Source organism: Schistocerca americana, chromosome X, assembly GCF_021461395.2.
Source record: "Schistocerca americana isolate TAMUIC-IGC-003095 chromosome X, iqSchAmer2.1, whole genome shotgun sequence".
NCBI lineage: Eukaryota > Metazoa > Arthropoda > Insecta > Orthoptera > Acrididae > Schistocerca > Schistocerca americana.
The window spans coordinates 685508773-685526774 of NC_060130.1; the positions used below are offsets into that span (position 1 = coordinate 685508773).

Genomic DNA, 18002 nt, shown 5'->3' on the forward strand with positions numbered 1-18002 from the left:
TGAGTAATACCTCTGTTTTTATGGATTAAAAAAATGTGCTATGGTGTTAATATTCACCACTATCAATGTTTTGAAAAGGAATGTAATTTCAAACGTTTGTGTTATTCTTGCGATAGTTTTACAGTCATAGCGAACAGTGGTCACTGGATCACGTAGAGAGCTTACGGCAGCGGAGCACTGACGGCGCTGTCGAGTCTGACTTTCGAGAAAATGGGTTTCCACGAAAGTCAACATCGCTGACCGAAAGTGCTACTCGCCTTTTCACATAATCCAAAATCACGTGAATCGTGCATCGTATTCGCTCAGATTTACGACGAATATAAAGTGAATCTTCCACAAAAACACCAGATAAAGACGCAGTGGAAGGAAACTTGACAGTGTTCCCCTATATCGAGAGCACTGTATGAGTAAAGTCTAGCCCTACCAATCACAGTTCAGAGCTCTAAACGTTATGTCCCCACAGAAAACAGTGACGTTTACCGTCGTTTATAGTTACGTAGTTAAGTACAGGGTGACAATTATTGAATTACATGAAATAAAACCATCGTAACTTTAAACGGTTTGCGTTAGGACGTTCAAACTCTAGGTTTGGCCGCGGGACGTGATGGGAGTTATGTGGTTTAGTGACAAACCCTACTTTCATTTGGATGAGTTCATCATCAATAAGCGAAATTGGCTCATTTCGGGGACAGAAAATCCGCATTTCACGATCGAGAAGTCTCTTCACCCTCAACGGGTGACTTGTGTGCAATGTCCAGTCACGGAATAATCGGTGCGATATACCTTGATGGCACACTGACTAACGAACGGTACGTGAAGGTTTTGGAAGATGATTTCATCCCTACTATCCGAAGTTCAGTAATTGTCACCCTGCATACGATTTCAAAAAATCGTTTTATATTCTCTTCCGTAGGTGAATTATCACACAGGAGGTCATTAATGCTTCTTGGCCGTTATATGAAATAAAGAAAGGGGAAAGAACTGGCAGGGAGGGTGAGAATTCATGCCTTCCAACCGTACAGTGCATGGTGATAATTCACTGGCGAAAGCTGAAAATTTGTGCCGCACCGGGACTTACCGCTTTTCGTGAGCCACCATCCGAACAAGGTTCCTGACCGTCTAACTTCCAACTTATCGCAGGCTGAAATGCAGCGTTACTCGTCCATTAACCCCCTACTCGCAAATTGATTCCCGTAGGCGTTCGGACGACAATAGTACATACACACTGAAACAAAAGTCAAGAAGCCGTCGCACTCTTACAAAAATGTGCATCTTTGAGTCCGACAGGACACCACGCTAGATGGCAGATTGGAACTGTGACGGACCGGGATGTTAACGTGCGGCCCAAGCTCGAGTTCCGGTCCGGCACACAATCTGCCAGGAAGTCTCAAATCAGTACACTGCTGCGGAGTAAAAATTCATCCTAGGAGTCAAATACTTGATTAACGAAATTAAGGTTTAAAAATGTCCAAAGTGTCCCCGTAGTAAGTCAGTTCAACAGACCTACCTGCCTACACGCATCCAGATCCGTAGAGGAGCCTGCAATGTATGCGAACCTTGTCCTTCAGCCTGCGTGTCGCCCAGGCTGATCCGCTTTCATGCCAACTGACCTGCTTTCCCCGACGCCACACTCCCAGTGAAACGTGTGGTCGCAACTGTTCGCTCGTCTACACACAAATAGTTTCGGAATTACAGCGGATGGAGAACTGTTTCCTCATACGCTGAATGCAGCAATGCGGCGGCCTTCTAGAGCTAGTATGCATCATTTGCTAAGTCGCTCTAGCAACTACTAACCATTAAAAAACGAACTCTTGGGAGAATTGCAGACTGTTACATGAATATAATCACGTAGAGGGAGCCTTAGCAGAAAACGATACGGTAGACAGGGACTTGGACCGGTATTCCTACATTTGTTGGGCAGTTTTCCTTACTTTGCCATCTGAGCACATATCTTAGTTCTATCTAGAACACCTACATCTCCCGCTAACCTCCTACGGTTCCTAACAGTGAGACTACTCCGAATGCCCCAGATGGCGACTATAGAAAGGTATACCAGCCAGATGTGTGACGATAGCTTGTATCTGCCACTACGGTTAAAATCTGTGTAGTGTTTTCGAGAACACCAGAGATGGATAGAGAATGAATCGGGGCGACGGGGTGTGGGGAGATTAGTGATAAAGCTGAATGCTTTCTCTATCATTACGCCTTCTTTCAGATTCAGAAATGCAATGTGCAAAGAACTATACTGACAACATCACAGCCCCTTTACACATGCAAGGCCCCCTTACGACCTCGCCAACTTATGAATTTTATAGGTGCTGATGGAGCCTAGAAATTTCACGAAAGATCTCTGATATCTATATGAAGATGGTATCTGCTCTTTAGGACATGTCCGAAAGAACAGATACCATCATATAGTTAAGAGTAACCGGCCATTGACCTCCTGTACTGGATGCACACGCATTGCCCGAACTCTTACGGGACTCGGCAAGATTATCTGCCCCGAGTAACGAAGTGTAATGGGCAGGTGCACTACGAATGTAGTGTGTGGACATTAAGTTGGGAATGTGGGTCTCACGTGGAGCGTGCAAGGGATAAATCCATGCAGTCGCACTATCCCCATCCCCTGTGCCCTCGATGGCTCAGATGGATAGAGCGTCTGCCATGTAAGCAGAAGATCCCGGGTTCGAGTCCCGGTCGGGGCACATTTTCAATTGTCCCCGTTGATGTATATCAACGCCTGTCGACAGCTTGGGGTCTTGATTTAGTTAACATTTCAATCTCTGATATCTTGCTCTGGCTGTATCCATCTAAGACCATAGTCTCCAGAGCCTTATCATGGCTCCACCTCACTCAGCGTCTCGCTCTTATGCTAGATTTTGTTTTACAGGAAACACGCAAGTAGCTGCTGTATGTAACTACATTCAGGATAACATTTCTGGGCGCATCAGAATGACTGCACACAAACGGATTCATGTAACTACTGTTTCGGGAGCTAAAACTCATTCGCAAAGCACTACTTCAGCTACCATGGCGAGTCTGTCGAAATTTGTAACTTGCTCTAATTGTGAGCAAGAACTTGAAACACAGACGACATCGGCATTTAAGGTACCGGGGAAGTGTGGAGCTAACAACTTCAAATGCAAGCCATCTTAATACTTTCCGTTTTTCCTTGTGCCCGTGTCTCGCATCATACCGGGTCACCATCGCTGCTACCGGATTCGGCATGGTTAATTTAAGGACTGGCTTGTTGCCCCTTCTACCGCCACGTCGTTAGCACCAGGACGGAAAGCGTGTATCCCAACTGCTTGCGTACAGTGTTATCCATGTGGACTGGTGCAAAAGTTTTTGAAATGATTCCGAATAGCGCAACTGAGGCGGAGCTTGGGTGTTAACCCCGCAGTCACTAAGTCGGTTGTGGGAAAACGCCTAAAAATCAAATTCAGGCTGGCCGGTACATAGGTCGCGTCGTTAATCCGCTTGGCACCCGAATCCCGGAAGCGACGTGCTAACACGCGCGGCTATCCGGCCGATTATCTTTTAATAGTTGTTAGTGAAGTGTGTTAACGACCAAGGGAAGAAAGCCACGTCTCCTTTATAGGCGATTGACTTCAGGAACTAGGTTTAACGCAAAGATCCCTTGAGTAGTAAGCACAGAGCAGGGAATGACGAAACTATGACAAATGCTGAATGAAGCGTGGCGCGGCAGTGACGGCGAGTTGCCATTGTAATGAGATCGGCGGCCATCCAAAGGCGCGCGCAAAGCGCTCAGACGCGCCGCCAGCTACAATTGGCGCGACGTGAGCAGCAGCTTAAGAGGGCCTGCGGCCCGGCCCCACATCTCCACTGCCGCCGATTAAGAAAATGGACCTGACGAAGTCAAACTACACAGCAAACACGCTCTGGCACACACGGTGCGATACGAATCAGTACTATCGTGAGAACGTCCCTTGACGCGCCATTAAAATTTGGCATTCGATGAAGCTGTTGTGTGTCTACTAGGACTGATGCGACGAATGAAAATTTGTTCCAAGGCTGGGATTCCAATCTGGGTGTCCTCATTAGGCAGATACGCTAACCACTTCGCCACCCTGGCACAGTGGCTTTGCACAACGGCGTGGACTACCCTAGCGCGCTTCCCTCGTCAGTCCAAATTCCCATTCACGCCTCAGTCCAGTTTGTACTCCCCCCAAACTCTAACGGCACTGATAAGTGGGCTGAAGCGTGAATGGGAATTTGGACGCAGAAGGGAGTCCGTGCAGTTACGCAAAGCCATTGTGCCAGGCTTGAGTAGTGGTTAGTGTACCCAGTGATCTGGAGAGGCCTGGGTTCGAATTCCGGCCTCGGTACCATTCTTTATCAGTAGCTTCAGTCTGCATATATAAATCATGTGAGACCTAATAAGGTCTCGAGTCCAATAGTTGAACTCGATCGATGAAGCTATGTTTTGACAAAGTTTTAAGCAAGTAAAGATAAAGTAAGATTGATAACGATTTCCAGTAAGAACATGCAGACGACTTACAGCGCCACTACATGTCTTGTTACTTGCTGCATTATGGTGAACTACGCGATTGTATACACCACGGCTCTTCCCTTGTCTCCCCGGGCAAAGAAGTTAATTTGTTGCGTAAATAGGCTGGGGAAGGAAGGGGCGGCTCAACAAACCCACCATACCTCTATTGACTGCACACTTTTTTCGTTTCCTGACACTGACCAAGCCAATGTACCGATTTTTTCTCAGTCTTATGAAAAATCGTTTTGTATTACTATTTTGGGCATTTTCATATCCCTGGGCAATCCACACAACACCATGGAACTTATGTGACTGCATCTTGCTAACTGGCGGACGGGAATTAATATCTGTAGGCCACTCCATCAGTTCTCGGTATGACGATCGGTGACCGTTGATTTGATCAATGAATAGCAATGAGCGTGGAAGAATCACTATCTAAAGAAAGTTGGTACTGTTGGTACTGTTTGAGGGCGAAATGCAGATCTTTTACCCATCGTAAGCGCTTTCTTCTATGACGGGGTTAGTGGTGAGCAGTAATTTTGTGACAACTGTTAACGGCAGTGTCTGCTTGTACCATTTCGTGTTGCCTATCATGATAGCCACGACTCGTTCAGTTGTGATATGGTGCAGATGTGTCTGCAGCTGTCGGGCTTACATATTGGTCGGAAGTGGCCGACGCTACATACAACTGACACTAACAGTTTTCAGTTTACCTTAAAGTAGTTGCACAAAGCATGAACAGAATCAGAACGTGACTTGGAGGCTAGTTTTGATGACTGTCCTGTCGCGCAACCTTGTGGCAAATGTACTATTCTGGCGAGGACTATCCTGAACAACATACTGGACTCTAATTGAGTTACAAGTGCGAGGTTCTATTGTCACTAAGGTTCGATCTTTCAATTTAATGACGGGAAACTAGGTTGCTTGGTCGGTCGGTTGACGGGTGTTAAGGGACTGAACAGCGAGTTCATCAGCCTCGGTCAAGGGAGTTCATCTATAGTTAGTGATGTCCGCCAGAAACTTTGTCGGACTGTGTAGGGATTTTAAAATCGACGCAATTGAAACAACGTGGACGCGAAAGCTGAGAAATAATTTAAGGAAATAAAAGCACTATGACGAGAGAAACTCCACCGTATTAAAGTTGGAATGTAGTGAATACCTTCTAGCCGCAGGAGAATTAGCAGTGGAAGTGAGTAGGCAGAAGTGTAATGGAGATAGTTTTGTCAATTAGGAAACAAGGTGAGAGATGTAAGCAGGTCAGCTAGTGAGGGGGCCAGGCGATTGTCCCTCGGGGCTCTGGACGCCACGACGGCCAACTTTTTATGGCCCGAATATTTTGCCTCGCTATCGCACTGTCTGGTGTAATTTTAGAATACCACCAGCAGTACCCACTTCATCTTCGGTGTAGCAAACGCTCGCTCTGGAGAGTACTAAATTTCGTGCATACAAATTAAAACTGCCTTGAGATTTTACAGCTAATTAATACGCAAGTTTACGTAGTTTACCGATTGATTTCCACGTCTACTGAACTGGCGAGAATACTGCTTTGGATGACTTACTTCCCAGTCAGAACGGAACCGAATTGCACACCAGTGAGAGTAAATACAAGTAGTTTTTTGCTGCAACCTGTCCTCAAGAAAGACAGCATTACTGATTTTTGCTATTTACTTTGTGAGCTCTCGTTAATGTGTCGGCGGATATACAGGTAAATCTCGTTATACGCGATGATTATGTTCTGTGGAATCGCCGTGCATACCGAATTCGCTATCTAGAGTTATTTTATATGTAAATTATGCGGTTAGGTTCTCGTTTACTCACATGTTCTCTTTAAAACGGCCTTTTTAATATTTTTTACCAAAAATAACGATAAACTTTCTGAAACTCATTTTATCGCAATATTTATACACTTAAAAATTTAATGCTGAAACACACAAAATGGTTCAAATGGCTCTGAGCACTATGGGACTTAACTTCTTAGGTCATCAGTCCCCTAGAGCTTAGAACTACTTAAACCTAACTAACCTAAGGACATCACACACATCCATGCCCGAGGCAGGATTCGAACCTGCGACCGTAGCAGTCGCGCAGTTCCAGACTGTAGTGCCTAGAACCGCATGGCCACTCCGGCCGGCCTGAAACACACAATAATACACATCATTTACATTAAGACCATCTACATCCTGAACAGCATCAGGTTCATCTACATCGGAAGAATGTGATGGTGCTTTAGTCAATTCAGTTGCCGTGATGGATTTTCTTAAACGCAATTCTTAGTAGCTGAAGTGCTCTCGCTAGGCGCTTGACATTCATTTGAAGTGCCACACTGTTTTTCAAGGAGAACGTTCAACATTTCTCTTCGCTACTCCTTTAGCATCATGTTCTTCAAAAATTGTCATTGCATCTTTGATCATTCTGAAGGCCTCTCTCCTTAAATGTCGAAAATTTGCTTCGCAATACAGTTTTTTTCTGTCACAACCTCTAACCTCTTCTTGAATTCCTCGGCTCGAACCCCATCTGCTGCAGCTGCCTCCCCTACAATTTTTATGCCGTGAAAGCAAAACGAAGCTTGAAGCGATCTGATGGCCGAGAAAAGTGCCGGATCGTCGTCGTCTTTCGTTAAATATGCATACAAGCTCTTGGCTTCAGTTTGAATAGCAGCTCCACACAGAGGCACGTGTTGTTAGTTGTGGTACTCAGTCCAATGGTTTAGGTTTTTCCTCGTTCTTTCCATCGCCTCCGAAAGATATTTTGTTACTAGTCACTCAAGTCAGTTTAAGGTTGACAAGTTTTTCGAATTGACTACGCATTGTCACGAATATTTCTCACAGTAGTTTCACTAACGTATGTACCAATATTACAGCTACCCAGAACTACTTTATTTCTCCTGAATACGATCTCCGTACACGCTTCTTTCCTTCGACATTAACACTATTTCCTATTACTCGGCATTTTAAATACAGACCCTGTCAACTACGACTTCAGAGCTATACTGGTCAGAACTGACGATTCACATCTGGACAAACATGACGAGATGTGCGTTCAGATGCGCTAACGCATCACTGCTTCCCTTACTGTTAACAGATGGCAGCACTGGACTTAAATCTAAAATTGCGAAAATGCGAATAACGAATCCACATACAACGGGTCGGCCTGTAAAATGCACCATCGATTATTCACACACTTCATCGTAAACGTCAGTTTCTTTCTTTTCACACAGTCTTCACCTGGAGGAACATGCTTACTGCGTCAGCTAGATTGACGTGGTACACGAGAAAGTAGCATGTATTTTTTCTCGCGTTCAAGTTTCTACATGAGAAGACTACAGCTTTGAACACTTATGTGGGGCGCCACTGCATCTCTCACGCGTGAATCAGCTCCTCAGTCATATGGACAAAACGCTGGAAGAGGGACGATTAATTATGTTAAAAGGTCTGCTGCATATGACGTCATCAGCGTCAGTCTCAGAAACAGAGGACTGACGTGGTCTCCCTAATTATCTACCTGGCATGTAACCAAATGAGCGACAGACATGCCATCGGTACATGGGGCGACAAAATTTGTAGCTCAATGAAGTAGTCCAACATTCCCCCTCTCCTCAAAACGCGCAGAATCTTTTATGCACTTCATCCAATGTCGTCAGAACAAACGACTTTTGCATCTTTTATTGCGTTTTACATAGCGCTTTGTATTCGTTTGTAGGTTTCATGAAAACCGACCGGTTGGAAAGAACGAATTAAATTTATCCACCAATTTCAAGTTTATTTTTGAGTTGATTGTGCGCTCGCCAAATTCTGAGATGCTACGGCCGCGAGAAGCAGCATTCCATTCACATGCTGTCTCCACGTGCCCCGTCTGCCAAGTGATATCGCGCTTTACCAAGCGGCTCAAGCGCACAGCTACTACGTTCGACTTAAGATATTACTGAAAATGCACGCGTGTGAGATGGAACTGTAATCTTACTCGCGGATAGCTGCAAATTTAGTACATAGTAACGGAACACCTATTTCTGCAATCAAATATTAGATCTGTTAAAGAGTTTCAAATCTTTTAGTAATGCGAGTCGCGTTGCAGATATCCTTAACAGCAGAAAACCGTTAAAATGAGCTACGAACTGTCGGATGTACGTCGGAGTACAAATGAAAATATTGAAAGCAATTACACGTTAACAAACAGTGGAAATTGTATACCACGTTCGTTTTGTCGGAAATTTTCTGTGATAAAATTTTAATATCTGTTACGAAAGCGTCCGTTATTGGAAACCAACTTTTGTATACTGATGGAAACAGTTACTGGAAAATACAGAAACAAAGTACTCTTCACTTTCCCTCCGAGAGCTGTCTCATCCAGCTACAGTTACAGGGTGGACTTAAATTTTAACATAATCATTTTTTCACATACGCAAAAAATTGCTGTGTGTAAACATTACTACTTAATTTCAGCCCGCGAAGTACTGGTCTGCAACGGGTAATAATTAAGATAGTTATGCATCTTAGACAAATTCTTCCGAAAATTTTGGTGGTTTTGGTTAACAAGAATCCCGCACGACAATTGATTTTTGTCATTTTTATGTTTATGATACGTGAAGTTCATTACTCAAATACCTATGTGCCAAAGCAGTTCTATGCAACTCAAAAATTCTCGATAAAATAGATTGACCGATCGACTTTAATTCAAAAAGTTCACATCCGATTTTATCGACGGGTCACATGGCTCCAAGGTAGAAAGATCGCCTACGACGTGGGTGACATAGGTTCGACTTCCGGCTGATTTAAGTATTTTAACAATGGTGCATTTTCTGCCAACATCCCCGTTAAACGTGAAGATGTGGAAGGTACATGGCGCTCGATACTGGAAAGTCCTGCTTCGAGTTGTTTCTTTTTGTGTGTGTTTTCCGTTCGGATCAAATATTTACGAAATTTACATGTAACTATCAAATACGCTAATTAACACATATTAATTGCCATTTTATACAAAAATTATACCTCTTCTTATTTCAAGACACATATCGCAGACAAAAGTTCTTTGTTACCAATTCACTGTGAAAGATTAACAAAGTTTTTTTTACATTAAAACATTACAAATTAATTCTTTCGTCTTTATGTATTTAATGGTTCGAGGAAATGCTCGTGGAACATGCAGCACTGTTTAAAAATTTGCATCTCTCAGGAATCGAACCCAGCGGCCCACGGTGCAGGCGCACATTCTGCTATAAAGCTATGTGGACCAGCGACAAATCAGGCCGTGAATTGACGAATTAAAGATGTTCCGAAAATTTCATCGTCGGTTTTCGTGAGAATTTTGGGAATGGCATGAAACTGTTGCGGGGGATTAATATTTGAGTTCCTAATTTGACGTACCATAAATATAGAATTACAAAAATCCGATTGCAGTGCGGTTTCCTTTGAAGTCTTACAGTTAGTAGAATTTCTGTTGAAATGTAGTGAACTTCAAATACATCACGTTTTATTAATTTTTCCCGAATAGTTTATATTACATTCTGCATCTTAGTAAATCACATTTAAGACATATTGGGGTGCATAGTTTCACGGCGATATTTACTAATAAAGTTTCCTCGGGATTCCAGCCGCGTCGAGTGGTTTAAAATCCACGAGCTCTCGCCCAAGTACTCCTCGGTCATTAAGTTGTGACTTCTGGTTATTGCTGCTGCTGCTGCTCCTGCCGTCCATTTAAGTCATTTCAGCCCTCACTTGCACCCGAAGTGAGACTCTAAAGAATTCAGCATTATGAAGCCATGAATCACTTTGACACAATTGGTGGCCTATGTTCCCTACACACACAGATTTAAGTACTATTAAAATAGCCGCTGGTCGGAATATAAACACGATTCACGTGTAACAGGCTGACAATGTGTTTCCATGATTTTTACCTATTATAAAATATGTTATATAGTCTAGCAAATTTCGTACTGTTCTGTCAATGAGGTAAATCGCTTACACGAAAACACATTTATCATACAACAGACAGTTAATTTTGCTTGTTACTAGCGATCACTAGTGACTTATTTTTAAATTAAGCTTAAATAAATAAAGCAAGTACAATGGATGTAGACTGCGGTAGTTATGCAGGAATGACGCTTGCACAGGACTGACTCATCAAGATATGTATCAAACCAGCGTTTGAGGGCGAAAACCACAGCTACCACCTGAAAATTCATTGACAGCAGCTGTATTACGCGTAAATCTATTACGCAATAGTGTCTCTAACCCGGATTTCCCGCTTATAGCGAGCGGTCGGCTAAATCATTTCGGCTATCCGTGCACGCTACCCGGACCGACCCGAAATTAATCCAGCGCGTAAACATTGTTAAGGATGGCCCTTAAAACCCTGCCCTCTTACTGTCACATGTTTATTGATTGGTTGTTGGATTTAAAGGGACCAGGCTGCGTGGTCATCACTCCACTCTGTATGCATCGAACCAAAAATAGTTCTCGGAAGGAGGATAGAAAAGGCAAAACCTGGGAAGCCCAACTGTAAGCAAGATACATAAAGACAGAAAATCAAGGAGAAGTGGGAGAGGTGTGAGAGGGAGGAAAGGTGCGCGAGCCGCTCTGCCCAGAATGCAGTTGTAGGTCCCCGGAGCACGGTATGCGGAGGGAGACGCACTAGCACTACCTCACCGCCCGTTACACCAAGAAAACGAGCACAGACGAGATGATACAATTTTAGCAAACATTAAAAACGGTAAACGTGGAAGAACAAGAAGTATAAATAGGTGGGAAGGGTAAGGGCCCGGCCAGATCGCCGAGCAAGGGCCGCCATAGGGCCAGAGCGCGCGAGGGGTGCCCCTTCAACCTTCAGGCGGTCAATGAGGAGAGAGTGCCTGAACTCACAGAGCCGAGTCGAAACAATCTTCGCGAGTGAGACGTAAAACATGGTCAGCCATTTACGTACATTCACATAAGGGGCACAACGTTGTTTACTTAAGCCGTTATTCACATTTCCCTGATTAGCAGCAACTTTTGAAGCGCATTTGCGTCAAAGAAGATTCAGTATTTTTATATGGGTCGTAGTTATCCACATAATCCTCGGATTTGTACAAATCGCGCCTGAAAAGCATCTTCCAGCCACGAATACCGCACACGTTACTACTACTGGCAGCCATGGTTTTTGGCACTAACCACTGTTTACATGCACATACCCTGTAAAAGTCGCCGTTAGTAAGACGAATTAGAAACAAAGCTACCATTTCTCGGCTGACCTCGGAACTATCAACTAATATGGATAAAGCACATCCAGCACCATGTTTTGTACACAACGTCTTCGGCTGCCCCTTAACACTATTTAGAGCAAAGTTCTTCATATGCTGGTTGTCCCTCGTGAGATCTGTCACACAGTCTCTGTTTCGGCAGATATATGCCATGCAGGCAGCCGAAACAAATACTAGTCATCTCGGTTCTTGCGATGACACTGAATGGGAAGCGCCGATTTGTTTCCCGTTACAAACGCAATTATTTTGAAGCAAAATTCCTCGTGTCCATTCGATAGAGCTGTCACAAATTAGTGTAATGAGATATTCGTTTCATCAGTAAGTATCAACATGGACGTTAAAGCACTAACAGCAGAGTGTCTGATGTGGGTCACCGATGTTGATCAAGTTTTGCAAGGACGTTCTATATTGAAAGTAGACACTTTTCGGCTTTTTGCTAGACGTTCCCCACATTTTGAAAAATCTCGGTCAAAGTTCACGATTGAAAATATTTTCAATGCTATACATCGAACGTGTCTAAAGACAAACTTTTTTATTAATATAATGTAGGGTCCAACATCAACTACGTTTGTGTGTTTTGATGCTGCAGCTAAGGTACCCATCATTCTACGTACTTAGCAGGGCGAGGTCGAGGAACGAGACGTTAGACTATCAAATCTGTGGTCCGTGTCCGATTGTTGAGAGGGGCTTTTTTCCACTATATTTTTTCGGTGGATCTGGTAATGATAATACCTGCCTTTTTTCGAGTAAAATATCGGGAGGTGTGATTAGTAGTTAAATAAGTGTATATAATTCATGAATAGTTATTTTCATTGTGGTACATGAAGCGCTACGATAGAACTTTCGTAGATAAAGCTCAAGCGACCTGCACCGTGAAAGGGGTATCACCGAAATGCACCCCCTTTATCAACCGAAGATGTTTACTTTTTCCAACAGGAAAATATTATCTCATGATATCAATATCATGCGAAATCACAGCAGAGCAAAGATAGGGAGGATGCTATCAAAATCCACGCGTTCGTCCATAACCGGTTGTCCGCGCCTGTCTCAAGATCCGCTTTTATAAACTTGGTAGGCACTCAAATTGATTTCACGAATGTGAATCAGGTACGTTTTTTACTAACAGTGTACGGGAAACATGTCAATGATGAGAGATTTCGCTCGTGTGTTACGCATGCTGCGAGAAATATTTATGTTCTGATTGCTTTTATGAACAGTTGACACCTACTGATTGCGAGAACGCTCACGAATAGACGAATATACTTCAGGTGTACTTTAGTACTATCATGATTGAAGTACCTCAATACATTGTATATACTTACTGTTAACCACACCTCCCGATGTTTTACCTTAATAAAGGCAAAGAAAAGTACTCCCATTATCTGAATGTTCCCAAATACACCGAAAAAATATCTAATGAAAAGCCACGATGAAGAATCTAACACGGACCAGTGGTTAGGTAGTCTAATACCTTGACGGCCGACCTCCCTCTGCTAAAGGCGTCGAATGTCTGGTATCCAAGTTACAGCATGAGAACACAGAAACGTTAGTAACAAACATTAACTTGTGACTCCATATTAATGTGTTTTCAGACGATCTTTGATGTGTAGCAACGAGAATTCTTCGTCATCAATTTTGACCTCTATTTTTTCCAGAAACTACGGAATGCCTAGCAAAACGTGAAACACGCGTCTATTTTGAACATAGATAATCCTGGCGTAACTTTATCAAAATCGGTAGCACCGCCCTGGCCCTCGCTGACTCCCAGTACCACACAGGTGTGCAGATCATTCGCATTCGCACTAGACTAATTTCGGACCGTTCTACTGAATGAAAACGTAAAATTCCGATTTAAAAATCTTTTGTTTGTAACAGTAGGCAACCCTACGCTTTCCGTCAACAATGGGCTTCGCATGAAAGACGTGAGGAGCAATATTTGTTTCGTTTGGCTGCAGCTACACATCTCAGAAGCTAAACTGCAAATATCTGCCGAATAACCAGGGAAAATGCGCCGGACGGCTCTTAGGATCTCACTGTTAGAGCATTCCAAAAGAATACCAAATTTTGCAAGCTGACTTTGGCTGATCGCGAAGTTACTTCGTAAATATACGTAGCAGTCTTCTTCAGTGATGTACAACGAAGAGAAACAACATTCTGTTACAGTAATGGTGAAAAGAAATACGAACAAAAAAGGCTTACTGAGCAGTAGTTTTCTGATTGTAATGATGTCCACCATTTTTATGTTTTCAAAATGAACGGACAAATGTTGAATTCAACACTACCTTGTTCACAGCAAGAGACGCTGTTTTTCCAGTCGAAGTTGTGTAGTAAACGAGACAGGCTTCTGCACACTGAGCGAGTGCGTGGCTGCACGCACACTCGCGCGTCCCGGAAGTGGCGAGCCGGATTTGGCGACACCTCAGAGACGCCGGCCGAATACGAAGACGCGCTGCCCGCTATGCGTGTCTCTGGCATTTCCTACTCACGCCGAGATCCGAAAGCGCTTCACTGAAATTTTTCGCATTCATTGCAAGAAATGTTTCAAGGTAGTTTAACTTTGCTTCCTCCAACTGTCACCCTTCACGCTGAAATGATCCAGTCAACAATTGTCCTGCAGCAATATTCACGCTTCTTCCGGTGGCTTCTAGTCAGCAGTGACGATACGCTGCTAACAGCTTTCCTGTAAATGATGATTTACAAAGGAAGCTTCAGACAGCAGATTCTACTAGCAGCGTTATCGAAATTCACCACGGCCATCAGTACAATTTGAAAACAGTCTTCAGAGCTGAATTTAGCGTGAATTAATGGCAACTAATTTATCTGAAATGGGTACAAAGGAACAATTTCATGAATTCAAAAAAAAAAAAACGTGTCCGACAGAACAAGCATGAAAGTTAGCAAGTAACAATTTTAAAATATAACCCTAGTTCCATACAGAACGTTTCTATGATCGAAAATAGGCATGTAACTACTATATAAAGACAAGTAGTGGTTCAGCGTTGCTACCTAAGTTCTCGAGAAGTAGTTGACCGAATATTTTCTTAAACAACACTGTACAGGTTCTCTATTGAAACCAACTTCGAGAAAGAAAATGCAGTGCTGTTAAAATGTGCGGTTATGTTTTCCTTCTCACAATTAGTTTCAGATACGAGAGCAGGGCATTTATACCATCACACAAATTGTTTCTTCTATGTATATTATTCCTCCTTAAACAATTTAAAAAAATTTGTACTCAACTAGGTGCTGCTTCGTTTTCTTCCTCACAGTCTATTACGAGAAGAGGAAAGTTGCATTTACGGCTTATCTGCTTATAATTGAAATATTACTGCGAAATCTGAATTGTTTGAAACTTACTAACCTTACCCGTTTCTAGATTAAACCTATGCGAAATACTGTCACCGAAGCTACCACCGTCACAGATGCAAGCAAGCAAGAGTAGGGTTTAACGTCCCGTCAACATTTAGGTCGTTAGAGACGGAGAACAAGCCGTTTAGGTTTCAAAGATGAGGAAGGAAAACGACTGTGCCCTTTCAATGAATCATCCCGGCATTTATCCTGAGCGATTTACGGTTTTTTGTGGAAAAACTATCAGGAAGGTCGTCCTCTCGAATACGAGTTCTGTGAGCAGTAGGAGACGTCTCTCGTACCCGGTGTACCAAAGATCCCAACCGATTTACCCATTCCAATTCCTACGAGAGTTTTGTTGAAAATAAACAGAGCTCAAGCTCAGAGAGCGGGAAAGAGGAGATGGCAGAGGGAGAGGGGAGGAGACAGAGGGGGGAGGAGTAACAGGAAAGAGGACGTAATGGATAAGAAAGGGGGGATGATTAGGACGTAGCCTATACCCGATTCCCATAGATATTTAGCAATTGCGAAGCATTGCCAAGTTCGCTAATAATACACAAGTACCTGCGACAGAATCTGCAAATTGAACGAATTTAGCGTGTTCAAATAGAAAGAATGCTGCTTAGTTTCAATATTTGGAGCACACAGTAGAATAGGAACAGCATAGCCTGGCAGTGAAATGAAGTCACGTCGTGACGGAACCGCGATTAGGCGGCGGATACCTGCGCGCTGGCGTCACGAGTATTCTTTGCGCACCGGTCTTAGGAAACTGCTGTGGCGCACCCTCATGACGTAACTGAAAAGGGATCTGAGATCACCGGTGAGATCACACGGCCCGGCCGGCCTTCAAGCAACGGTGTCGCAGGGCTGAACAGACAAGCCGGCCACGCGTCACTCAGAAAGTGGGACTCAAAACGAGGTAACCCTTATCGGCTGTGCCGCCTCGACTCGAAGACGTGTTCCACCGACTGAAATATTGCTAAATGTAGTGGGCAGAGTTATTTACGCTGCTGGCATATTCATCACAGGACTATACAACAAATTCATCATTCACGAAATATTAATACAAAATGCAATATTTATTAATTGCACACAAATAATCAGACAGGGATTCTCTCGACGTGTCGAACATTTGTCGTGTTTAATCTGACAGTGCAACCAGAAGCCACGAAAGATTTCAGCAGATAAGGTGAAGTAGATGATCCACTACCTTCTGAACGGTGTTCTTCCGCTAAGCTGTCAAACAATCCGAAAAACTGCGATTGAAGAAAATCACAGCGTACAGTCACAGGCAGAATCTAATCGAAGAATTCTTAAGACCATGTCTGACTAATAACACAAATGCCACTCAGTGTTTCCCAGCTTAGCCGAATCACATTTTATATTACAACGTCCATCAGGATAGCGATCTGTAGCGATAATGCTACTTCGAATATGTTACAAGAGCAATTACTCTAGCTAGATGTTTCTCCGTAACAAATATGGTCGCGTTCTGTTATTTCATTTAAGGCGGAGCCCAGGTTCAGACATTTCTGTGTATGTAGCAAGCTCAGTTTTCAGAATCATTACGGTCGGAAACTGCTGTTCCTTTCTTGGAAGAAAGAATTTTTCCAAGTATCCCTAATTAGCACTGAACAAGAACGGGGAAAAACTTTCGTTATGGCCTTCAGGGAGCTAAAGAATTCGCGCAAGGCGAGTTATGGGTTCACGTGAAATTTTATTCCGGCTCCTCCAGTGTACGAGTTCACGACCCTAACAGTGTCGCTGCACTCTGTAATTAAGACCGCTGGAAATACAGTTTTTGTACAGTTTGATCTCTTAGTGCGGTCAACGTTTTCGCCGACAAGGCTGAATCGCCGCAAGAGAGGCTATGCCACTAAAATGACACTGTTGTATCTTTGACACTTTAGAGAAACGCAGCGAGGAAATAGGTGACGTTTGACTTGCACGCACAAATCACTAAAGTTCAGAAACGTATATGGGTCACTATACTATTTCGTAGAAAAGGCTTTCTTGCATTGTGTGAGCAAAGATCACAATCCTTCACGAAGTAATATTTTTATTGCGTACTATATTCATAACCGAATTGGGGACGAATTATAGAGCTGTGAGAAGTCAAAACTGAGGTATGCTGCCGGCATTACATTTTGTGTGTGTCTACTACTAATTCATGGTCGACAAGTTACCTGTGGTGCGTGTTGTGACAACGGTGCCAGATACAGGAGGCGCCGGGACTCAAACTCGTTTTGCGTAACGAAGAGAAGCGGGTCGCAGCGGCGAGGAACGCCGCGCTGAAGCAGCACGCGCGCGTCTGTCCTAAGCCGGCAGCCTCAGCGCCCTGCGCCGTCACCAGGCGCACTATGACGTCAGCCGGATACGTCATCACACGGGGAGGGGAATAGAAATGCGGAGGGGGGAACGAGAGAGAGAGAGAGAGAGAAGCCCCGCAAAGAGAGCAGCGCCAACTTTCCCGCATAGACGGAAGCCCTGGCCGCCATACTTTTTCCCTATACGTCATTCACGCCGCTGCTGCAGCTCTAAGCTTAAGAGTATGCTATTTAACAGCGATATCTTCGATTTCAACTTCTGTCTTTAATTTTTAACATTACGCTTTTCAAAACTGGTGCTGAATCGCCATTAGCTTGCATCGCCACTTAGAAATTTGCGGAACAGAATAAGAGGGGTCACTGAGTAATTCATTTGTGACGGCAGCTTTCATCGACTTCAACTCTGGCATGGAACCTCCACTTTCTGTCCTTGGCTATATAATGACAGTGAGCACGAAAGCATCAAGTTGACTTCACGTTTACGGTTAACACTTCGACGCTGCACATTTCAAACGATCCGAACAAACTTTACCAAGATAGTTAAATATGTTTTTAACGTCACGACAAACGCGTCGGTTTTTTTAAAAAG

At 43.6% G+C, this 18002-nt stretch overlaps 1 protein-coding gene and 1 non-coding gene across 5 annotated transcripts in view; one reads left to right on the plus strand and one right to left on the minus strand.

Moving 5' to 3' along the window:
• Positions 1–18002, minus strand: part of LOC124555120 (plasma membrane calcium-transporting ATPase 2) — a 370405-nt gene that overhangs the window by 331145 nt on the left and 21258 nt on the right. The window lies entirely within an intron of this gene.
• Trnat-ugu lies at positions 2631–2705 on the plus strand. The gene has a single exon. It is a non-coding gene; the product is annotated as a tRNA-Thr (tRNA).